We start from the raw sequence: 20,756 nt of genomic DNA on the forward strand, positions 1-20,756 counted from the left end.
AGGGATTAGTATTTTTTAACGTTTACAGAAGTTGTTGTTTTAGCGTTTAAAATAATCTATCAACGAAAAAAAAAAAAAAAAAAAAAAAAAAAAAAAGTAAGTTGCAACGATGCACACCATTAAGTTCTATTACATTTATTTCCATGGATTCAAATTTCATTATAAAAATTGTTGCCATTATTTGGTTAAGAAAAAAAAAAAAAAAAAAAAAAAAAAATGTAAGTTGCAACGATGCACACCATAAAGTACATTTATTTTGATAGATCTAAATTTAAAAATAGTTATAAAAATTGTTGCCATTATTTAGTTAAGAAAAAAAAAAAAAAAAAAAAAAAAAAAATGTAAGTTGCAACGATGCACACCATAAAGTTCTATTACATTTATTTTTATAGATCCAAATTTTAAAATGGTTATAAAAATTGTTGCCATTATTTAATTAAGAAAAAAAAAAAAAAAAAAAAAAAAAAAAAAAAAAAAAAAATGTAAGTTGCAACGATGCACACCATAAAGTTCTATTAAATTTATTTCTATGGATCCAAATTTCATTATAAAAATTGTTGCCATTATTAAGTTAGGAAAAAAAAAAAAAAAAAAAAAAAAAAATGTAAGTTGCAACGATGCACACCATAAAATACATTTATTTTGATAGATCCAAATTTAAAAATGGTTATAAAAATTGTTGCCATTATTTAGTTAAGAAAAAAAAAACAAAAAAAAAATGTAAGTTGCAACGATGCACACTTCAAAGTCCTATTATATTTACTTCTATAGATCCAAGTTTTAAAATGTTTATTATAATTGTTGTCATAATTTTTTAACGAAAAAAAAAAAAAAAAATTCAAAGTCACAACGCTGCACGCTTTTTAGAGTGCTATCATATTGACGTTTTAACGCTGCACGCTTCAAAGTCCTATTATCGTTTTTTTATAGGTTAAAGTTTTAAAACGTGTTAAAAAAGTTGTCACAATTTTGCTAAGGAAATCTCAAAACATTGGTTCCATTATGTACTATATGTAAAGATGAAAGTCATACTATGCAAAATTCTGTTCAAAACAATACTATTATTTTTTTCATGTCCAGAACGGTTGTATAACTTTGGAATGTGTGGGATTCTTTTTTATAAGTTGTTAGAGCGTTAAAAGTAATTTATCAAAAACAAAAAAAATTGTTTCATCATAATTTTGCTAAGAAAATGTGAAAACATTGGTTTCACTGTGTTATATATATATATAAAATGAAAGGTAAACTACGCAAACTCCTATGAAAAATAATACGTGTATCCTAATAGCCATGTTTGTTTACAGTAAATTCGTACGTGCACTGATATAGATGCATACGATATTATCATTTTTACGAAATTAAATTTGTCAAAGACAGGACTATTATTTTAAAAGATATATTTCTTCACGAGCAAACTAATTTTATGGTAATAAGTGTAACTTATTTGTTTATTTTTTAATATTCATTAATATACGTATTTATGGGTATGTATTAGTAGTGTTCATGTATTTGTACACATACGTTTGTAATGGTTAGTTAATAAAATTCATTATTAACTAAAAAAATTGGTTAACTCCTATGAGATATTAATATTGAAAATTTTTTTTTTTATAAATAAGCTTTATTAAGCCCTGAGGCTTTTATAGCTAATATATTTTAATATAAAATTATTCAGCAGTATAGTTCAAGAAACAAAAACACCATATAAAACGATAATTGTAGTCAACGAAGAACCAACAACAATAGATACGCTGCAACTTGAGTTTAAAGTCGTAACAGCAGCAGGCAAAAAATTAGCTTTTAGTAACTTTGCATCCGAGTTTGCATCATCGAATATTATAAAAAATATAGATTTTATTTGAACGCTCTACGTAGATGTAATTATATTGAGCATCCAAACAAAACTCGAGTTATATGTGTGCATATAAAGTGTAGGTAAGCATACAGGGAATTACATAACTTGATAGTAATGTTCTAAGTAAAATAAGTTTACTAAAATTATTATAGACCGGCAGCTTTAAAAATCGAGGAAAGCACTATTTAAATGGTTTTCTTCGTTTGCTACCATTGTTTGACTGCCAATAATGTGGGAGCAATAAAAATACAGCAGATCCCTTACTACAATAGTCAATACCTCCCTGCATTTTACCATACATTAATGTGTAAGGTATAGATATAGCCATGGTGGTGCACTTCTGAGCGGGGACGCACTAAACTGCTCATTTTTGAAACCTTCTAATTTTTACCGGTTTTTAGGAGGACAACAAATTTATGCGCACACTTTAATCAAAATCCTATCTTATTTAAAACGTTATTGTAAATATTACTTAGCCATAATAAAAATTAGTTTACGTCCAAAATACTGGCAAAAAAAAGCTTGTTTTGACATAAACATTGAGAAGCTGTTAACACTCTTAAACCTTATCTGTTACGTTTACTATATAAATGCGGGCATATGCACCTTGTGTAGTTTAAATAAACAGTCACAATATTCATTTTTTAAATTTATTTTTCAATCACTATTCACTATCGCTACCGCAACTATAGCTACGAAGGTGCTTGTGAGCACGGGCACGATACACTGATTTTTTGAAACCCCCTAATTTTTACCGGTTTTTAGGAGGACAACAAATTTATGCGTACACTTTACTGAAAATCCTATCTTATTCAAAACGTTATTGTAAATATTATTTAACCATAATAAAAATTAATTTATGTCCGATAAACTGGCAAAAAAAGCTTGTTTTGGGATAAACATTGAGAAGCTGTTAACACTCTTAAACTTTATCTGTTACGTTTACTACATGAATGCGGGCGTGTGCACTTTGTATATTTTAAATAAACAGTCACAATATTCACTTTTTTATTAATTTTTCAATCACTATTCACTATCGCTACTGGAACTATAGCTACGAAGGTGCTTGTGAGCAGGGGCACGATACACTGATTTTTTGAAACCTCCTACTTTTTACCGGTTTTTAGGATGACAACGGCTGTAAGCGCACACACTTCAATAAAAATTCTTCTACGATCGAAATACTTATGCTACTTACACTTTATTTTATGTGATTAACACTCATAATTATGAAATAAAGAATTATGAAAAAACCGTCACAATACTTATGTGATGAGTGCTAAAATAAGTGAAAAATAATTTTTATGCTATTTAAAAAAAAAATCCAGAAGAGTTACACCCTCCGAAAAAGCACGTACATCGTAATTTTGAATTGGATGAATGTAGTGATTAAGCTGTCTACTTAGATTCAGTTTAAAATAAATCGAACAAACAATTGAATAATCGTAATGTATGCAGTTGCGGTGAAAATATAAATAAATATTACTTACACGAGGAGCTTCTGGAGACTGTCCTGCAGCCTCATCATCAGCCTGATGTTGCACTAGAGGTTCAGTTTCATCACCAGCTTGATAATCTATGGCAGGTGAAACCACGCGTGGATGCATCATGCTGTGTGGTGGTGCACGTATGTCAATGTCAAGGCCTAGTGATGCAGACGAGACGGCATCTCCATTTAAGCAGAGGTCAGTACTCTATGGAGATTTGTAGGCTATAGGCTGGCGTTACTAGAGTGCAGCTCGAAAGAGTATTTACCCCAGTTTCCCTACTCCTACTCTCCCTCTCCATGTGATGTACATGGTTACCCCAAGCCCGCTCAAACAGCTTAAGAGAGTGTTTGGCCCCAAGCTCTGCCGCCTGCAGCGCTGTCGTAAAAGAGCCATCAGTGGTCGTGGTGGCGCAACGGTAGAGTTGCAGTTCCGTCGATCTACGAGGTTAAGCTGCATTCGGCGCGGTTAGTACTTGGATGGGTGACCGCTTGGTCACCATTCGGGTCTCGCCGTTTCGCCTGTGCTCTTGATTTCTCGAAGGTCGATTAACTGTGTCTCTGACGTTTCGTCAACGTGATCAATAGGTGTGACTGAGTTACATCTGGTCATAACTCAGGTGCACCAGTGGCTAATTAACACTATGCTTGTGTAAAAGAATGCCATGTCTGAGCTTACGGTCGATGATGAATAAAAAAAAAAAAAAAAAAAAAAAAAGAGATATCATGACGTCTAAAATATATATAGATATATTGTTGACCGTCTTTAGACTCAATGATGACTGTCACGTTATTGTTTACATGCACATAAGTGGAGGCTACTCTGCATACAGTCATAAGGCTTATGACTGTATCTATACACATATATTTTAAACACAAGAATGGTAGATATGCATTTGTATATCTATATATACATTTGTGACGCCATGATGGCTCTTCAGCAGCAGCACTGCAGGTGGTAGAGTTTGGGGCCAAACATTATCATTCAAGCTGTTTGGGCGGGCTTGGGGTAATCGCATGCACATCACATGGAGAGGGAAAGTAGGAGTAGGGGAACTGGGGTAGAGACTTTCGAGCTGTACTCTAGTAGCGCCAGCCTATAGTGTGCGAGTCTCTAGAGTACTGAACTCTGCTTTGAGGGGGGGATGCCAACGTGTATTCAGTATCAACACTAAAGTTGGAGTCGCACAAAAACGGGACAAGGTAACTCGGCAACGTACGATGCACAATATCGGCGGGAGCTCATCAGCTCATATATTAACACATCCATAAACCAGAACCGAGAGGCTCTGGTGCCCTCTGAGCTAAGCTTTCACCAGTAGAGATGTATGAGGTCTCTACGATCAGAAAACTCAGCATAGGTGGCGTTTTGTAGCTGAGTGAAAAATGAGATGGCGTCATTGACACACTTTTACTATAAGTGACAACAGTATCCAGTAATGTGGACGTACTGTTGTGACAGCATCTCCGTCACAATAACGTCAGAATATCATGGATAGAATATTTTTGTCGATGTAACGCCATTTTTATCTTGGCTACAGTAATAATAATAATAATAATAATAATAATAATAATAATAATAATAGTAATAATAATAATAATAATAATTATAATAATAATGATAACATTAGTCATGATGATAATGTTAATCATGATGATAATAATAATTATAAGTAGTAATGATAATTAAAAATACTTTATAAAATGATAATAATAATCAAAAGTGGTCAGTCAAAATATCTTGACTCTGATGTCAATGTTATTTTTTTAATGAATTTTTATTATTATTGTGATGTTTTATATTATTATATCATTATATGATACTCTTAAAAATAACGGTTTTAAATATTTAAAATAAGTTGAAAACTTACCGTATTAACGGAGATCTACCAAATACGATTATTCTATAACAGAATTATAAAATTCTAACACTGTTCTTCGTCGGTTCTTCAGCTGTCTTTTAGTAAGTGAAGAATTGTTTTATAAAGTTTTGACAGCTTTAATACGACAGAAACTTATATAACATACTAATGATAAAACGGGTTATGATGAAGTTTCATTTTTATGAGATGTACAATTTTTGTATTCAACATTTTGATGTACAATTTACATTTATTTCCGTAACAGGCAAAAAAACACGTTTTTTCGCTGTTTTCGCGTGTATTTTGCTATTATGGAGCGTTACATTGCGGTCTAAAGCACAGTGTATGATACACAAAAAAGTTGCATTTCAACGAGTTCTTCAAGTTTGCCTTCAAACGCGAACGTGTAAAATGTACGCAAGAAAAATTATCGCTGAAAAATAAAATTTCAGGCCATTTGGACCATAATTACTTGGGTTGGTCGAAAAACTTGATAGCGTGCACACATACTTTCACATCTCATACACCATGTGACTAACTCAGATCACCCTCATACAAGGTTGAAAATATGTTTTAGCCGAAAAATAGGTGATTGACAAGTGGTTACACTTTTTGCTCTGACAAAATTATAAGGAACTCCCATACACTGGTCGTACCTAAAAATTCAGACAATAATTTAATTAGTTAAATTTATCAACGTGTAAGCAATTGTATCTCGCGGTAAGCTTGATAAAAATTTTTTTCATTGTCCAGGAGTATATTACTTTTGTTTTACATAAGATTTCACGTGTACGTATTGTAGAATTTTTTCATGTACAAATTTGCACCTTCATCTGTTACCTTATCTGTTTGATTTTTTGATTCCCCCTTTTTTTCCCAAATATGCGACCCGAATTAAAATTACTCTCGGCAAGACTAGATTCATCATCAGGCTCCGGTCAGGCTATTCAGATCGGTATGAGATCAGTTTTTTTCACAGTGTCTAATCCGATCTGAATGAATACATGTATGATCATGTATCTTGTATAGTTAACTTAAAGTATATCAGTATACATAGGTATAGTTATTTTGTGAGGGGGTCAGTTGTGACTTCTACGCAAGCCAGTCTTACCTTCATTTTATTCTGTAGAAGCTGAAAAAACAATTATAATTATTTTGGCTCATGCTAATTAATTTCTCATCTTAATATAATGCTGTGGATGATTTTAGGAGTCATTTTCAACTTGTACCACAAGCAATAAGAGGTTTCTAAGCCATTTTCATCGTAAAAATACTATTTCGCAACCATTTACATAACTAAGTACAGTTTCTGAAGTTTCAATTTCGTAACTTTTTAATTTCGGAATTCTGCGTGACGGTTTAATTTTTTTCATAACTTTTTTTTTCCTTTCATTGACTTTCCGTGCTTCTCACTTTCGGCTGTCAGAATTTCGTTTTTTTATACTTCAGTTAATCGATAATCTGAACACTTTTCATCATCAATTTAATTTTCATTGCTTTTTGTTTCTAAATAAATTATTTCTAAACATAACACTTTCTGATTTTTGATCTACCCTCCACAGAGACGCTCATGCATCCGGGGGATTTCCGAGCGAAAGGATCCAGCGATGCGTGCAGTAGCCCTTTTCGCGAATTAAGAACAATAAAGGCGGAAGGGAGCGGATAGAGGGAGGGAGGGGGGAAGAGATGATGAGACCGATGCACGCGTCTCTGTTCTCTCGGGTATATAGGGGCATTGTACGCGTTTTCGTAGACAATCCTACAGCGCGCGCGTGCGCCTCATTCCCGGGTAAAACGCACTCGGAATTCCCATTCCTTTCTTCTTTTTTTTTTTTTTGCTTTTTCGTAAGTAGGCATGCCTACCGTGATTATCCACTGCGCGTATAGTCTTATACGGCCCTTTATTCCTGCCTCTTGGCCCGCGCATTCGGCCCTTTCAGTTCGAGCAGCGCCCCGTGAACTTTCATGTGATCTCTCTCTCTCCTCGTGCAGGTGTACATATATATACCCTCGTGATACATCCATCTGCGTCTGTAATGTGCCTCGTCTCTCAACAACGCGCCGGTACATCCCTTTACTCTGAAAAAAGGCTAATTTTATGTATACTTATACATATGCCATTAGTTTGTAATCCGTGGAACGGGATATTCCAAAAACCACGGGTGTGGATGAAAATAATCACCTAGCCACTTTAACTAGCGGCGACTAGTTGGGCTCTCGTCACCCCCTGTGGCTCCAATTTTTTTTTTTTTTTTTTTCCCCTCGGCGCGTATTTGGCACGCACGGCCCGACGATGACTTTTTTCCCCGAGAACGCAAAGTAGCGGAGCCGGAAAGAAAGAAGGAAGGCAGAGCATGACACGCACGCAAGAGCCGTCACCGCGAATTTCACGCTTACGCTTGTACGTGCTCCTCCTCCTTCGGTGGGGGTATTAGCACTGCGGATGCCCTTCATTATACGGTGACGTTGTCGGGCAAAGAGGGGGGCGGGGGGTACAATACTTACACTCTGCATGAGGGGCCCTTTGATGTTCCTCTGACGAAAGATCTCCGTATAGGTAAGTATACGTATATATATATACACGCCGCGACACAAAGCCACGAGGGGGATAAAGAATATAAAGCGCTATATCGTGGCGCATTAGCATCCGCAGCAGCCGCGTGCCCGCTAATTAACGGTGTCTGCGAGAGAGTAGCTTTTGATCCGACCTGCAAATTTATTCGGATGGAGGTGCAGATGTATACGTTATCCTGCAACGTATACGTATAGGCCGATTATTAGGCAAGCGGCTGCGACTTGTGAATTTTTTCCTCCTCCTCCTCCTCCTCCTCCTCTTGTTTTCGACGCAAAGCCTATCAAACGCGGCTCCCTCCCTCCTATATACCCATATACGGCGTGTACCTGTACTTGCGTGTACGCGCGATACCAGTGGCTGGGCTTAATCAGTCAAATGGGATTCTCGAGTCGATGAATCGCATAAGCTCCGCGTCGCGACTGTACGCTCGTGCGCGTCAGGGGTCGTTGTCTTTTGTCCCGCGGATCGTCTACAGTCGCCACCTTTGTTTGCGATTTCACCGCACAGTAGCCGTGTATGGGCACCAATAAAGCACACACGCGCGCACTAATGCTAATTTAATTAGACCGACTCCTATATGCGTATAACTGGAATCGATAATCTTTCTTGAGTTCGCGTGTATAAGTGCAGGTGGATCTTCCCAAGTACAACCACGCGAGTCGACCGATTTGGCTCTCGTGTATATGATGTCGATCCGAAGCTCGATTTGCATGTCTCTCGGCGAACTCGGTCTTTGGGAAATTGCCCTCTGTCCGACAGCTCTGATCCAACCCCTCCTCCTCTCGCGCGTTCGGGAAGAGACGCCGTTGGAGAAGAGGGTGACTAAAAGCAGAGAACTTTGGCGATCACCCCGTGGGATGGAACGTCACCCCCTTGCACTCTTTCGAGCCGATGTCGGAGAGTTTGCATCGATAGGGTGCAGGTAGTATCCGCAGTGCTCTACTCCTCGACACTTTCATCGGACAGATTTTTTTTTTTTTTTTTTTCAACCCTCTCTGATGATGATAATCATGTAATTTTTTGCCAACGCAAGTATATTATGTACTCGCTCCTGCAGTATCGTAAATTGAATGTGTGATAGGATGTATAGCAGAGAGACTCATCCTCCGAATGACGGGAGGAGAAGAGGCCAACACTCCTATAAATGTATACAGCCTATCGGTCCAAGTGGGGTACAACAATCCGTTCTTGGTGGAGATGTTTGCCTCGATCGTCCCAAGTCAAACACTCTCAGCCAAGGAGCAATCCAACGCTGCTGGGGATCGTAAATCAATCGATCCATCAATCGCGTCTAGATACATTACACCATCGGAGAGCCAAACTCCGTGTGCCAAAAACTCATAGATGTGTATATATATACCTATACGCGTACGCAGCTCGCATTTTCTCGTTTTCCTTGGCTCTCGAAAACACATACACGCGTGTGTACTTTAAGTATATACGCAGCTACCGCTGGCACGGCGAGAAGGGGTGCTGGTTTCTCTTTTCCAACGCGTCGGGGGTGAAAGAGAGAGAGAGGCGTCAGTCGCGCTCCCGTCTCTCTGTATCATGGCGGCTATAATACATTTTTTATCTGATCGAGGGGATCTTCATGGGGGGAGGGGGGTGGGCTCCTCGTATCGTCCACGCCGCGCGTGTGTGCGACGTTGGGGGTATAATCGAGTGCGCGCGCGTGTATAAGTCGCGGCGATGCTCTTTTTATATTTATGCCGCCACCGCCGCACACTCTCCGATCTCATTTCCCCCCCTCTTTCATCTCTCGGAGTCCTTTGCCCGCCATATATATATCGACTAATTTTTATTGCCTCGGTCAGATCGAGGGATACACGACGACGACGGCGATGCTAACCCCGGCACTGATGTCGATGCTGATGCGAACCTTGAACCTTCCCTCGTGAAATTACTTTTTTCTTTTTTACTTCCATCTCGTTTTTTTTTCCTCCCCCTCCCCCTGATTTTCGAAGAAGCCCCGCGAGACTTTTGTTTGCCGGATTTATTGCTTCTGTTTGCTAAATCTCCCCCCCCCCTGGTTTTCCTTCTCTTTTTTGTTTTTCTTTCCCGCAGCATTATACATGTGGATAAAAAACAAACGAATCAATCTGCTGTGGGGGAAAAAAAACAACTATATAGTCGATAAAAGAATGCAGGGCCCTTAAAAAAAAAACGAAGCAAATTGCTACAACAATCGTAACCATCGTTTTTGCCTCTGTGTGTGGGTACCCAGGGGCGCGATATTAATGTCCCAATAAAACGTTCGTCATACAGCGCGAATCCTCGCAAATTCGTTTTTCCCCGTTACATCTAGAAACGCGCAGGTACTTTCGCTGTACTTACCCATACATATTATATATATGTACACATAGAGTAGTCGGACTGTGCTGTAAAGTGTAGAGCGAGCGCCAAGCGTATACACATACACGTGCACACACGTACGAGTAAAGGAGATGGAAAGACGCGGGAGGGGGTGTCATATTGGCCGCCCAAGCCACGGAGGGAGGGGAAAGGGACGGAGAGAGAGAGAGAGAGGCAAGTTACCGGGGATTGAAAAGCAATTTTCCCGAGAGCGAGGGAGGATGGGATTCTCGATGGTGGGGTGAAAGTCTGAACGGACGCTCGTGTGTGTGCAGTACTACGAGCAGGGGGGCCTGGGAGCTTTATATTAATGATCCAGATATATTATCGGACGTGACCGAAATTGCTGTCAAAAAACTCGGATATTGGATCGAAAGAGATTGCGAAATGCCAGCTATCGCCTGATATGGGGGGGGTATACTCTTACGTTCGTCTTTCCTCTACGCCTCCTCCTCCTCCTCCTCTTTCTTTTTTTATTTATTTTTTTTCTTTTTATTCCCACCTTTTTCTTCGTACCATGAATTGAAAACCTTGGCCTGGACCGCGAGCACCTTCGAGGCATGCACGCCGTTTCTGCAGGAAGATATTCAAACAGGCTTTGTGGCGCGTGGGCAGCTCTCGTTGATTTTTCGATCCATCTCATTAAATACTCTATGATATTATGCCTTATATGTGTATTTATGATACGTTTACGATTTTATACAGACATTATGTGCGTTTCTGCAAGGCTGTGTAAAAATCGTGGGATCATTTATTTCCTGCTAGTCGAAGAAAAAATTTTCTACAAGCGAGATAAAACTGTTTGAGATATGATGTGGATCAACTATTAGTAATAGATGTCACGTTGTGTTGACGAAATCAAAAAACAATAGTCAAAGCATGCTCGACGAGATTGCAGGCCAAAGTTAATACGATAAAAATTCAGATAGTCGCATACCTCATTGCGGTTACCCCTGACAGTATTTATTTTCACGGTAAAAACTAGCGGTGATACCAAACAGTCCGAGCATCAGTTACACCTAAACGTAACTCAATCTCTCGTGCCAATGGATACGAAAAAAAAAAAAAAAAAAAAAACCATGTGTTTCTACTTACTGCTGCTGGCATCAGAAATTCAAGCCCCGTATAGTGATATCGTATATAAGAAGGCCACGCAACGTTAATCGATCCTTATACGCTTAACTCTTCGTAAGTATAGGTATCTGGTTTAAAGCAAAAGAAGCAGCCGCGCAAAATTTCCTCAAACTCGCTCGCGCACATTTTGTAGGTCTATGTACATGTATAGTACACACGCTCTTAATGGGTATCAAGTGCTCAGCAACGCAGCAAAAAAACTTTTAATCGGTGGTGAATATTAATATAATAATACTTCATTTGTGCGTTACTACCACTTAAAGAGCATAATTAACGTTTTCCATTTCGTTTATTAAATAGTATAGCTCTCTATATTGTGTTCAGAAATTTTGACATCGTATGATGTATTTAAAATAGTGAATAACCACTATTTTGAAGTAAATATTCACTATATTTTTTAAAGTTACAAGTATAAAATTTTGCAAGAGGAAATATTCACTGTATCAAATAGTGAAACAATATTCACTTTTTCAATTAGTGGATACAAACGAGATGGATCTGTTTGCTTTGTACATATACTTGTATGCGTCCATATATGTACATAATATATTGGCATATTTGCAAAAGTTCTGTTAAATCGGAAGAAAGTATAGAAAATTGAAAAAAAATGTTTCACTTTTGTAACACTAAATATATAACTTCTTCGTTACGACGAAAAGCTCTTTATATGCGTATACCTGTGTTCTATATAGCGATTAAAAGCTACATTCGAGTTTTACAACCAGTAAAAGGTAAATTCTTGTTGTTAAAGCTTATCGCTGAATGTAATGCGGGTCAGAGAATATTTGTGTATGACTTACCTGTCTCGCGCACGTCTCTTCGTTCTCTTGTTTGTTGATTTTTTTTTTTTTTTTTTCAGCCCACGTAACAAGTTTACGCGATAAGTGCGATTACGTGAGTGCGCGCATCGTATTTTAAATTGTGTGGGAAGTCGACCCGTTTACTATTTGCATATGGGTTTTTCTCGACCACAAAGACGATAAGGATTATCTTTTTTTATATTTTTTTTTGCGTCGACAGAATTTCAATACCTACGCGTTTTTTACAAGATATGCTGGTAGTTTCCAAACGCATTAAATTTTATCTCTTGTTTGGTTGCAGACGATGCAGTCGGGACGCTTTCGTTGCTGAGGGTCGTCGCGTGGACAGGACACAGCGGTGGTGGTGAGTATATCATATACTTACCGTAAACTCAAGCATTCAACATCCAAAGAGGGGAAAAAAAAATTATTGAAGAAAACTTCAATGAGGTACAGGAAGCCCATTCGAGTTCATCGTGGACAATTAAGACACGTTCGCGTATATAATCCATCATACCTCACGTACCTGAAGCTCAGTGGTCCCGAAAATTCCTTCCCCCGATGCTCGGACCTATCACACACACACACACTTCGATCGAACCCCGCAGCTAATCAACTTGCCCTGCTGTGTAGTACGGGGAGACAGAGAATAAGGGTGTATATACATACATAGCCAGTAGAGCCACTATCCTTGGGAGGTGCACGTTGTATAACGCGAGAGTGGCTGGCTATACCATATATGGTGTATATCATGGCTCCTTATTACTTCATCAACGAAACGCGGCTCCCGCATTAGCGGCCCGCAGAGCCGGCCTCGAAGACTAATTTCCGGTGCTGTACCAGTGGTCGGTCCAACGGGGAGGGGGAGCTGGCTCTATTTACATAGCCCCTATACATATATAAGTACCAAGAGCGAGCAATCGACGTGTAAGAGGTGCTATACGAGCTGCGGGTATTTTTCTTTCCCTCCCCGAGTCCCTTCACTCTTCTCATGGAAGCAGAAATTTAAGATGGATGTCATACACGCAGGTATTAAATCCTATGGCACATTAGCATAAGTCCAATATGCAAGAGAAAAGACGAGCACATTCGGCGCGGCCCGTCACGGGAATTAAGGACCAAACTCGTTTCAGGGATTATATACCTACCTATCTATGTGTATGCGAGCGTCCACTATACGTATAGAACAAAGGAAGCAACGTTAAAATGCAAAGCAGAGAGTAAACCAGCGTTACGTATTATATCGAGGGAAGATAAAAAAAAAAAAAAATGAATAAATAAATAAAGCTGCTCCTTTTCGTATCGCATTTCCGAGGGACATTAATTACACCGTGCCACGTATGGCATTTTTACGATGCGCTAGCGCTCTCGTTTATGTATTGTAACAACTTTTAGCCCGTTTTGCGGGAAAACTGGCTCCTAGCGGGAGAACCACCATCAGGTCGGAGAAAGCGTGATTTGAATACCTCTGATTTGCTCGCGTTTTCAAAGTGTATATGTATGTAAGGTACATGCGTACAATACCTACGCGTTAGCGCGCTAGTTGATTGCGACAACGACGGTGGAAAGGTTATTTACATGCCGCGGCTTCGTTATCTCGATTAGGGGTGTGGGGGATTTTTTCGTCGTTCTCGTTGTCGACCGTAAGGACACAGCTTGACTGAACAATGCTCGCGCCGCACAAGCTACATTGAAACCGAAAGATGCAGGGTTTCACCTACAATCAGGAGCAAATGGCTGATAACTCGCTCGATCAAGCTTCATTTTGTCCAAAAAAAACAAAAAACAACCGTAGCAACAAAAGAGATCGATCATCGGTGTTGGGTAAAAAAAAAAAAAGAAAAAAAAAAAAGTAGGTACACGCTAGATTTGGCGAGTACACCGTGGGGTGGGTGTAGACCAGCCGATCAGTGCATTCAACTCTTCGTGGGAGTAGAACTGCTACGAAAGAGGGATGGTGGGGGTGGAAGTGAAGGCTCTCCCTGATTGCGCTGAATACGGAGCGCACACGAGTAGGCTAGCAGAGGCAGGGGGGCGGTGGGACGAGGAAAAGGGAGGGCAGCGCCGACTTTGCTGATTGACACTTGTTCCTGTGTCTGCGAGAGCAACGTGTATGTGTGTGTGTGTAGCTCGTTTCGGCCCGACTCTTCTCGTACATACATATATGTATACATCATATGTACGAACAATGAGCTGCTAAATTGGCGGCGCGTGCTGCCCTACTCTCTCTCTCTTTTTCTGGGCACGGTGCTCTACTGTACTGCCTCGACTTTTTTTTTTTTTTTTTTTTTTTTTTTTTTTTTTTACCAATTACCCTTGCCGATGATGAGTGGCCATAAGGTTTTTTTTTTTTTTTTAACTTTTCCAGTTTTCTTATTGGTATTGGCCGCGAGCGAGTATTGCTATGCAAAACAGTTCCGTCCCTTCGGGCGCTAAGGATTTTTCAGCGGGTAATTTCAGTCCGCCGGAGAGACATAGCCGTGGATAATCGGCACTCGCTCAAAGCTAATTTATGGGAAAAAAAAACAAAAAAAAAAAAACGAAGCATCGGAAAGAGAAAAACAGCCGATCAGCGCCCGATGGGATCAATTAAGCTTAGCCGCGCAGTTTGCACCGATTCCCCTTTGAGAGCAGTATACTCTACGGAGAATAGAGAAATCAAGAGCGCAGGAGGGGCCGTTCTTTTTTTTCTTTTTTTTTTTTTTCTCCTCGGAGGGTATACATATAGGTACAGGTGTTGGCGCTCAACGATCAAATTCTCGCGAAGGCAGTGAACACGCAGAATCGGTACATGGATGTACATCATCCCAATTAGCGCCGCCGATGAGTAAAGCTCGAAACGTAACGGCACGCATATATATATATACAAGCATTACCGGCACTGCACCACTTGACGAAGTAAGTAACGAGCCTCGCCATTCTACGCCCTTGTGGCCCTCTATATATTATATATATATATATATATGATCGTGTCCTGTACATCCACCAGTTAATTTAGAAGCCGCAAATGGCACAGTAGGTAGGGCTCGTTCGTGGGGAGGGGGTTGGAGCTGCGTCGTCATCACCGGCGGAGCGTGCAGACTATAGCTGGTATACGTATATACACGGAGCAATCGAACGAGAAGAGGAGAAGGAGGGAAGAACGGCGGAGACGGTGGCACGCGACGACAACGACGAGCATTAACCATCAGAGAGCAGCGTCGAGGAGCACCGACCCTGGGATCTCTCCCTTGCGTTGTATACCTACCCTCTCGACTCAGTGCAAGCAACCAGCAGAGATCGAGAGTCCTTGGTTAAGAAGGAGAGAGAGAGAGAGAGAGAGAGATGCACGCAGCAACAGCTCAGCTGTGATACCAGGATATAGGTGGGTGGGTGGGGTAAGAGGTGGTATCTATATACTCTCCTGGCTTCCGCGGCGTATAGTCTGTATACATATATATACATGGAAGGGGCGAGGAGGCGCGCTGTACTTAGTTAGCGGACAATGCGGCCCCTAACGAACAGCCGGCGGGGGGGGGGGGGCGACGTCGTCGTGCGATGTACGGCACAGGGCTAGACTCGACGCAGGGAGGTGGGCGGATGACTGGCTGATGTACAGTTCGCCAGACGGACGGACGGACGGATTACGTTGCGTTATAAGCGTCGTTAATGCAAGAGAGGATGTGTATGCTTCGGGGGGAGGTGGGGCTTTTGATTAATTTATTGGGGATTGTATAGCGGAAGATCTTGACGAGCCGCGCGTGTGTGTGTTTAGGAGCATAAGGACGTGGATGGATGGGTGTGCGCGTAATACCGAAGGGCTTGATTGGAAGTGAACCGCTGAACGGTTTTCCAGGGGGGGAGTGATTGTTCTTGGTTGGGATTTTTTCCGATACAACCAGCATCTTTTTGTAACGAGAAATTCTTTTTTGTGCTTGCATGTCTTTCAACTCGGGATTACAATTTTTTAGGGATTCATTAAAACAAGTATTTGGATTTTGAACGAGTATATCCGTCGAGAAAGTAGAGATCCTTTTTTGAGTATTTCGAGTTATTTTTTCAAAATATTTCAATCCATTCAAAGAGTGGAAGCTAGCTGATAACTATATATGTTATTATTATCGTATGGGTCTTGACTTTGGAGTCTGTATAGTGAGAAATCTAAAAAAAAAAAAAAAATAGTCATTTGGTTGTCTTAAAAGCAAAAAATTCAGACAGTGTCGAGAAAAAAAAAAAATTAAATGTTAGTAAAGAGAACTATATATATCAGCGTCATAACGTACTTACCTTCCGAAGTTTATCGCATAACTCTAGCCACTTGTTTTGTTTACGTAGAACCCAATGAACGCGATAAGTTATTTAGGATTAATAAAATTTTTAATTAATTGCTGAAAGTCATGCATCCAGCATTGACAAATCCAGAAATTACAAAAAAATACAAGCGAACAGATACCCAAAATGTTTCACTCGATTTTTACCCTTCCGAACAAAGGCCACCAGAGCGATAGAGAAAGCTCGGAGTAGCAATTTTTTTTTTTCCTCACAAAAATCGTTCAAACGGATCAAACAGTAGGCATCCCGAAACAAAAATCGATTACCCGCTAACAGTACTGCGTAGTCAACGAAAAAGTCCATCAAACTCGAAAATCGAGCCAGTAAAACGCTCGCCTCTGCCAAACTGCGAGAGATGGGAGACAAACTGTACACACACGTGCACCGACACGCCGCGTATGATGAGAATCACTGCGGGGGAGCGGAGCAAAGGAGGATGTGTTATAGGTGCAGCCCAGAGGCGGTTGTAATTGGATTCAATTGTCCCGCGTTAATTCGGTAACTGCACCCCACCTGTACATATACGTATATAATATATGGTAGATGCACGTGAGAGAGAGACACGGTTCATTCAAATAACTCTGCTCGCCCGTTGTCACTCGGGAAAATTGATGATCGGGAAAATTCGTGCGGGCTCCAATTTCTCACCTCTTCTCGTCCTTCCTTCCTCCTTTTTTCCCCACTCGGCTGTCGAGAGTGCAGGTATAACGAGAGCTGGGGGCTGTCCTCGCCTCTCCCTCTGTTTTTTTGCCTCGAGTTCACTTACACGAGTGCTGATCTCCTCCTCCTTTTTTTTTTTTTTTTTTCTTTTACCTCTCGTTTACGACACACCCGGAGAGTAGCCGCAACGCAATCCGCCCGTTCGTCCGTTCGACAGCCCGGAAAAATCTAACCGATCGATCGGCCGGAAGCGCGATTTCTCCCCGGGTCCTTTGTGGTCGACGTTGCGAGATGGGATTAAACGTTTCTTGCCTCACTCCTCCTGTGACCCTCTCGCTTCGATCGATGATCCCGATGAAATTTCATCTCTGTCGCGTCGATTAAAAATCACCCCCCCCCCCTTCCCTCTCGCAACTGAAAAAGTTTAACGGAACCCGCTTCTAGGGCATGTAAATATGAACAAACCAACGGCGAGGGCGTCATAGTTTTTCCAAGGGCTTTTCTAATTTGCCCGTTAAGTTATCGAGCTAATGGGCAGAGGAAGCGGCTCGCGGCCAATAAAGTTGCGTACGTGTGGGGTGCATTTAGAAGCATACACATGTATAGAGAGCGCGTGTTTTCGAGGTGGTGGAGGAGGAGAGGAAAAAAGTGGGCATCGGCTTTTGTTGCCGAGGGCTTTTAGCGAGTTGCCCTGATGGCCGGCTAATGTACCGGTCTATACTCGGAGTAATTGGATTCTTCATAAATCACCTTTTTTTTTTTTTTAATTATTAGGTTTTTCGAAAGAGCTTCACTTTGGAAAAATCAGATTGATCTTTTTTGTTTCATTACCTCGTTTTCTCTCCATCATCGATTTTTTTCGTTATTAATGACGCTGTATGTGTGCATGTGTTTTTTTTTTTCATCACAGCTAACGAACGTAAACGAGGGGGTGTATAAGTGCGCGTTTGGAAATAAAGGCGTTAAATTCAAATTAAGTTTGTTGCAAAGAGCCATTAAAAATAATTGGATGCGTTCCAATTTAGAATGAAAATGGCCCTAAAAAACCTTAATTAAACATAAATAGGGTGAAAAAAAAGAGGTCTCGCCTGGCCGTCATTAAAATATACTCTCGATTCACGCGTGGAGAGATGGCTCGTGTTGAATGGGGGGAGGGGGGAAAGAATAAGAGAGTCAAAATTAATGACTCCGCGTAATGCGTCATCAAACTGAAAAAGCCCCGAGACTCATTAAAGGGCCGCTCGCGGGAGTGAAGAGGCCATCTGGTCAATTTCACGATCATCGTGCGCAACTACACATATACGAGCCGTTAATGCGCCCCAAACTAAAACTCCGATAAATTGATCGCGTAACAAGTTTCGCCGCTTCCCTTTTATTTTCCCACCGATTATAAATTCACCTCCATAATTGACATCTCGCCATAAAATTTTCCATCAAAACACTGAATGTTAAAAAACTCTTTTCGTTCTCGCAAAACAACCGACCACCTGCAATAACCGTATACCGATTATCCCAATGAAAAAGCTCTGAATTAGATTTCAATAGAGAGAACAGCTCCGCGTTGGCAATCAACATTAAAAGTCATCCAGAGTGTTCGAGTCGGATGGGGGAGCCATTAGTAAAATTACCGCCTGTACCTACTACATATAGCATCGCCGTACAGTTTACCAAGAATGTTTTTATCGAAGCTCCCCACGCCTTACCGCCCCTCCCACCCCCGGAAATATTCTTCTGTCTCGACTTATCGCGTGTGCCGCTCGCGTCTGTTTTCAGAGAGAGAGCACCTATAGGCATCGCACGGGTACACCCCCCGCAGCCACTGAGTGGATTGAAAAAAAAAAAAAAAAAAACAGGAGACACACCGCGCGTGTCTCGGGGCGCGGATTCGCTCGACTTTTTAATCTTCCCTAGTGATTCGTTTATCGAATTGAAAAGGTCCCTCGTACACATCCAGATTTCATTGCGCTCCGTTCGCTGATGGAAATAGCCCTAATTCAATATACACGCAGTCGTCGCGCCGTGATTAAGGCGCCAGTGGTTATCTGTACACGGTAGCCAGGTAAGAGAGAGGGGGGAAGGATATTTGTTTGCGCAATTATCGGAAGTCCATACAACGAGCCGGCGCTCGCTGGAATTATATATACATGTACAATCGGGGAAAAGCGCGTCCCTTGCACGCGGTTCTGGACTCGATAGCCTTGCGACGGGCCGGGAGGATATAACGAGCAAATAATTCTCGGCTGATAATTACCGCACGCGGGAGATAAAATAAATCGGCGCGCTGCAGTTTTTTTTTTTTTTTTTTCGTTTGCTCGGTATTGTGGGTTTGAAAAAATAAATTGTGCGTACGAGAGTGTACCTTGCTTGAGTCGGGCTGGGTAAATACACACGTGACGGCTGGCGAAGGTCCTCGAGTGTGTTTATATGCACTGGCTCGGGCTATTTACAGAATATGAGAAAAGGCACACGTGTGTTTACAGACGAGGAGGAGAATGATGCGCGGCTGATTTTCTTTTTCCTTCCCCCCGTGCTCCCGCGTATGCGTATCCTCAAAGAGCATCGGAGCACGCGTAAGGAGCAGGAAGGTGAAGATAGGAATCACCCGTTTATTGGGAAATGTCTGATGCCCTGTCCTCTATCAGGGACGAAGCGTCAAAAACATGTTTTTTCTTTTGTTTTTTATTTTTCATCGTGCTCCAACGCAATTGGTAATTATTCAAAGCAGGCGATTTTACTTTCAATGAGGTGGGCCGTTGTTTGCGTTCAACGTTCATCAATCCCCTCTCGAGAAGATAGAGGCAGACAAATGACGAGCTTACCGAGAGGGAGGGAAAAACGAGTAGGGCGCGATAAATCATCGGCAGGGGTGAGGGCGATTACGCAAAACACCCCCTCATTACACCTGCGCGTGTATACATATACACCATGTACACGGTGGACCGATGTAACGCGCAATTATTCTTCATCATCTCCTGTATACACGCGGATTACGTGTACGTACATGTACCCATCTGGCGGTGCTTCTCCCCAACGAGAAACACTGCTGTTGCCGTTCACGAGCAGCACTTTATCCGTGAGGTTTTTTTTTTTTTGCCCCCCTTTCCTCTCGTTCATAAGTATCCGTTGTAGTATACACGGAGGAACGCATACATAATCCAGGGGCCGGTGCCGCGTCTCCTCTCCCACGTGCGGTGTATTACATGTCGGAGGGTTATTTTTAAATGCCCGTTGATGTCACTTTCCGGCTCGACTCTCGCGATATGCCCTCACTCCGGCGTGTTTTCTCGAGTGCGTGGGTTACGCGCGCAACACTCTGCCCATGTATACTATATACCATAAGGAGGGTCGGAGAGAAGGAGAATCAAGTGCGTCCGCTGACGTTTGTAGGTTTATATATGAGTGAAAGGCATTCCGGGGCAGGAGATGGGGTTCATTATACCCCAGACACTTGTGCTCTCCTCGCTGCTATCTTTTAATTTATCGTGAAATCACATGCCACTCGGATTCACCGAAATCAGATTGAAGTGAAACTTCATATTTTTAGCGCCGTCGAATCATCAAACTGTTTGAATCAGGAAAATATATTGCGGTTCGTTCAAATCATTTTTCGATAAATAATCAGTAGTGAAGTTTCGCTTCAATCGAGGCGTGCATTTTGGCTCGGGGAGTTGTTAAAACAAGCCAAGAGGTGTGCTCTTCTTCTGGGTAAATATTTTGTCTC

The 20,756-nt window shown here is 41.2% G+C and overlaps 1 protein-coding gene across 1 annotated transcript in view; it reads left to right on the forward strand.

The window, feature by feature from the left end:
- LOC106645523 (rhombotin-1) overlaps positions 1-20,756 on the forward strand; it is a 141,277-nt gene that overhangs the window by 86,865 nt on the left and 33,656 nt on the right. The window contains exon 2 of the mRNA XM_014361413.2: positions 12,366-12,428. The gene's annotated coding sequence lies outside the window, so the exon portion shown is untranslated. The remainder of the gene's footprint in view (positions 1-12,365; positions 12,429-20,756) is intronic.

Source organism: Copidosoma floridanum, unplaced genomic scaffold (assembly GCF_036245765.1).
Source record: "Copidosoma floridanum isolate Cflo_tuat_1 unplaced genomic scaffold, Cflo_Japanese_pri ptg000007l, whole genome shotgun sequence".
In the NCBI taxonomy this organism is placed as follows: Eukaryota; Metazoa; Arthropoda; class Insecta; order Hymenoptera; family Encyrtidae; genus Copidosoma; species Copidosoma floridanum.